General features: G+C 35.2%; 1 pseudogene; it reads left to right on the forward strand.

Moving 5' to 3' along the window:
- The first annotated feature begins 3 nt into the window (after window positions 1-3).
- Window positions 4-2528, forward strand: LOC134238203 (uncharacterized; annotated as a pseudogene).
- Window positions 2529-5574: the final 3046 nt, after the last annotated feature.

Below are 5574 nucleotides of genomic sequence, written 5' to 3' on the forward strand. Positions count from 1 at the left end.
GGTCAAAACCTGTGTGGAGCCATCTCAGCTACCGTCTTGTACAAAAACAAAAATGGTGAATCAATATTTATGTGGATGAAAATGCTTCAAAATTTTGTGTTTGTAGATTTATCAATATTTATATTTTTCCTTCAAATGTGAAGAAACAGTCTTGTATAAAAACTTGTATTTAAAGAAAAGAGGGGGGGGGGTAAAAATGTGGGTGATGAAATAAGATTCAAAGATGTACAGAATTATTTTTTTTTCTTTCAGGACAGTGGAAATGCTTTCCTACTGACCCCTTTAAAGCAGACACCTTCAAGAAGAAGTCCCTTGCCCAATGTGTGAAAAATACATGTATGCCAGGGGATACGAAGGTTTATCTCCTTCAGTGGTTGTATAAGAGTCCAACTTGTCTAGTCAGGACAGAGGAGGCTTTGAGCAGTACAATACTGGTAACATATAATTTAGAACTGAAATTTTTGTCAAATTGTCTCACCATCCTTTACACTTCGATATGAAGTCTTTATCTATTTCTGCTAGCATTTTGTACTTGTTAGTTAATGTGTGGTATTTAGATTTTAAAAAAACTTCTTTTTTTTAAAAAAGGTGGATGTATAAAATACATGCAGTATATATTATCATTAGGTGACAATTTTTATTGCAGAAACCAAAAGCAAAGGAGAAACTCCAGGTTACAAGAAGTTTGAGGAAATTCTGATTGTCACCTTGAAGTAATGCACATTTACGACTTATAGTAGAAACAATCTGTTTCAATAGTTTTCTTATCAGATTGCGATATCTTAATGCGCATATTTTTTTTTATAAAGAAGGATAATGCCTCTTGTTTTTCAGTGATATGAATTTAGATGAGGACCCATCTTCAGAAAGAAAGAAGAGACATAAAAAAAGGCAGTGCCTCCTTCAAAGAAACGGGAGGGGGCACACAACAGGCCTGGAGTAATAAAAAATAAACGTTTATCTGAGCCACAGCGAGAGCCCAATGTCTACTCGGATGTACAGCAGCATCCCTCTTACTCCCCCATGTCCCTGCCCCCAGGGTCCCCTCAGATGCAGATCATACCCCAAACGGTACTAGAATTCAGTGGAGGGGAATCACAGGACAGCATGGGGAGTCAGGGTCACACCACCCTGTACCAGAGGGTACCCTTCATGCAGAATTCTCAGCAAGTCATAATGGAGAATTCAAACTTCAGTCCAGCTCAACCATTCAACACTAATGGGAGTCTGTCTAGTACACATCCCACATTATCTAACATGCTCGGTACATCAAATGGCAACAATTTTCAGACGATCGATGAAAATGCTCTTGGTAACACATTCTGCCAAAATATGGACCCTGGGTTTCAGGACATAGCAGTATATGCTCAGCAGCAGACTAGCCAATCTCCTGGCATGTACAGCAATACTCCACAGACTAGTCCAGCACCCTCCATGTACTCCATGCAGCAGCCAAGTCCAGCAAATTCTGTCCATTCGCTGCAGAGTCCGGACCACAGCACCCAATTTGTTTCCATGGCATCCACCGTTTATGGTAATGCCTACAATCTTCATGATCAACTCTTCTAAACAGCATTTAACGTTCTGTTAGTTCACAAGTAGTAGTCTGTAGTCACCCATGCACATTATAATGGACCCTTCACCAGGTTGGTTTTTCTTTGACCTTGATCTTTGTTTGATATATAGCCCCAGTCCAGGCAACATCTACAACAGCAGTACAGAAGCCCAGAGCCAACATCGCAGAACAGATGTTGAAGTTTAAAAACCTTCAAATGAAGATTGGGGGTCACAGTTTAGACTCTGCTGCTCTGCCACCTTCAATGTCCCCGGCGTATTCCCCCCACGCTGCTGCCACCCTCCAGTCCCCGCCTCATCAGTCCTATGCTGCATCCCCGGCTGGGAGTATTCAGACTAGCAGTATACAGTCTCCATGCTCCCAGTCCATGTTCTCGGATGCCTCCTCTCCAGCTGGTAGTGTGACCTCTACAGCAATGGAGGATTCCGTAGCCATGGAGAGTCTAGAAGCCATACTGAGTGATATAAATAAGGAAGAACTCATTGAAAACCTGAAAGGTGCTTTCAATGAGGTAAATTCTTTAGCTTTAATGCAGTGACTCCAGGCAGAGATTTTATATCATAGGTATGTAACTTAGTGAAATATATAATTATTGCATACAGTAGAAAAGTATTTTGATGAAACATTTAAAATCTATTATTCATCAATAATTTCTTATATTTAACAATCGGAAATTAATAAGTTTACATTTCTTTAAGACAAAATTTGGAATTTTATAATGAAGTATTAAGTATAATGCACATTTCCATTAATATGTTTTACTTTCTATGTTAAAATAATGCTTGCTTTCTTGTATGATTATTTAACACAAAGAAGTAATATGCTGCCAGAAACATTACAATTTATAGATTCTCTGGTTCAAATCTGGTCTTTATATGTGTTTTAAAACTTAGTAAATCTGATATTTTCCCAGTTCATAAAATACTTTTGCTGTTTTGCCATAAACCATTTAATACATTAAAATCAGTTCTTTTCCTATGGGAAAAATTTTAAATGGTTATAAAGGAAACAAGAGGCCCATGGGTCACATCGCTCACCAGAGTAGCTTTGACCATGTTGTTCTTTACCAGATTTCCCCCTTGTAATAAATTAATGTGATTCCAAATTATGGCCCTGTCCTACCCCCGGGGGTCATGAATTGAACAATTTAGAATCTACACTACCCCAGGATGCTTTCACATAAGTTTTAGTTTTTCTGTCCCAGTGGTTTTTGAGAAGAAGAATTTTAAAGATTGTCCTTATATATTTCTATGTAAAACTTGGCTTCCCTATTGTGGTCCCGCCCAACCCCCGGGGGTCATGATTTGAACAATTTAGAATCTACACTACCCCAGGATGCTTTCACATAAGTTTCAGCTTTTCTGGCCCTGTGGTTCTTGAGAAGAAGATTTTTATATTTGTTTCCCATTTATTTCTATGTAAAACTTTGATTCCCTATTGTGGCCACACCCAACCCCCGGGGGTCATGATTTGAACAATTTAGAGTCTACACTACCCCAGAATGCTTCCACATAAGTATCAGATTTTCTGGCCCAGTGGTTCTTGAGAAGATTTTTTCAAGACCCCACCCTATTTTTGTCTTTTCTTGATTATCTCCCCTTTGGAGTGGACTTGGCCCTTCATTGTAAGAATTTAAACTCCCATTCACCCAAGGATGCTTTGTACCAAGTTTGGTCAAAATTGGCCCAATGGTTCCTTAGAAGAAGTCAAAAATGTGAAAAGTTTACAGACGGACAGACAGACAGACAAAATGTGATCAGAAAAGCTCACTTGAGCCTTCGGCTCAGGTGAGCTAAAAAAAATGTTTTCTATGGATTTGATCTTGTTTAAAGAAATGTTGAAATACTGGTACACTGTAATTATTACTGCCATTTGAAATTATAACAGTTCAAGGAGGACATGAATTCATGGATCTTGGCAAAACAGCATTACAAATTTAAATTAAATCTGCTTAAAATAATTTTAGTAATTTCATAGCATTGATGTTGTCTCAGCATGTTGGTCTTCAATGTTGAACATTCAAAGAATTCTCAAGTAGTATCCCATTATTTCTATTAGCAGCAGACATTTTCTGCTTTGTATAACAGCAAAACATGCTTATAACAAAAGTGCCAGGGATGAATTTTGATTTATTATAATCATAATTAGGTACCTGTTAAGTTTACTATATACTTTTTAAAAGCCACAGGGACTGAAAATAACTTTGCTGTGAAAGTCAGTTCCTTTAATATAATTGTGTTTGCCATTTATATGCATGTGTTATTGAATTATGTGTATATCATGTTTTCAGAAAAGACATTCTACTTGACTATTTCAGATTACACCTAATCGGGACACCGATGAGGGAAATTCGTCCATGGCAGAATTGCATGTACAATTCATAAATTTGCAGTTCAGTTTTAAATATCTTGCACATCTATTTTAAGCATCCATCCAATTTATCTTATATACTGTAGCTATTGAATTATTTAATTTTGCACTGTGTTACAACCTTAATTCAGTTTATTTTCACATTTTTTTTTTTTATTCATGGTATGATATGCTACTTTTTTTTCTCATTACCATTTTTCTTGGTTGCATATTTATTCTATTTAATATTCTAACATTGTAAAATTTTGATTTAATTTTGTATAGTGGGCTAACCATGGCAAGCAGATTAATGGCAGTATTAATGAATAGGGTCTACAAAAATCAGACACAAAATCTTTGGAGGGCTACAAGAATTAAATTTCCTTTTGGCATAATACTGTGGAATCAGCATTGTTTGTGGGAGATCAATGTTCATGGATCAGCCTTGTCCATGAATTTATACACACACCCCCCAATAAAAAAAATGAAAGTCATATTTAAAATAATGTTTGCTTGCAGGGTAAAATTATTTCCCAGAATAATCTTTTTCCCAGAAAATTTCAACATGTTTGTTGACGGGATAAGAGGAATAAATAGAAAAAAAAATACTGTCCTTGAATTTAAATAAAGGTTAAAGTGGGGCCGTTTTTAGTCAGTCAGAGGGCAACCAAACATTTTTTTTAAAGATAGCCCAATGTGTCGATTCATTGCAATTTGTGTACATACAAGATATCCAAAAAATTATATCCTTAAGAAACATTTAAATTTTGAGTCCCAATGAACATTGATGTGCAACAAATTATTCCACAGTATTTGTATTTAAATAATCAGATGCATCTTATCATTGTTGAGAAAATATATATATATATATAAGAATTTACTTGGGGATTTCCGCCTGTCTTTGAATAGGAAATTCTCAAAATTGTTGACAAGCCAACTCGAATTTTGAGAAAATCCATAGATTTTGGTCACAGGCTACAAGCACTAATTGTGAAATAACAGAACCTACATGTTAATTGTATATATTTTTGTAAAATAATATTGTACAGAATACTGACATTAAACTGTAGCATTAGCTTAACATTGTTGCTTAAATTGGCCTGTTCCACAGGTTTTAAGTACTTGTGTACTTAATTTGTAATCAGAATTTCTTAAATTCGTAAATTTGTTCAGATACCCTTTTTCCTGTAAGGAAGGTATTGATTCATTGATATTCTATTCAGTATCTAGTCTTTAGCCATTAACTATTTGTAGAACATGTACAGAAATATAACACTTCTCTCCTCAGTAATTATTTTTTTCTCAGAAAAATTTCAATGATTAAATTGAAGTTTTCATTAATTGCATTGTCATAAAAGTTGGTCAATATATATGCATTTAAGGTAAGCAATAACAATTTCGGAAGTTTGATCTTTAGATTTTTTTCATTTAATTAAGGTATATGAGGCTGATAAAAGTACTTGTAGATACTATAATATTTCTATGCATATAACTGACCAGAGAAGTGCAAATTATGTACATGTTTCCCTGCCCATTGTGATGCATATTTCTTTTGAAGTGCTGGAGTTTGTTTTTCATTAATAGTTTGTGCTTGCAATATTCAAATGTGCCATAAACCATAATTATTAAAATCTTTGCTTTTGATATTA

The sequence above is a fragment of the Saccostrea cucullata genome, unplaced genomic scaffold (assembly GCF_032062105.1).
Source record: "Saccostrea cucullata isolate Sc308-1 unplaced genomic scaffold, CSIRO_AGI_Scuc_v1 ctg22979, whole genome shotgun sequence".
Classification (NCBI taxonomy): Eukaryota; Metazoa; Mollusca; class Bivalvia; order Ostreida; family Ostreidae; genus Saccostrea; species Saccostrea cuccullata.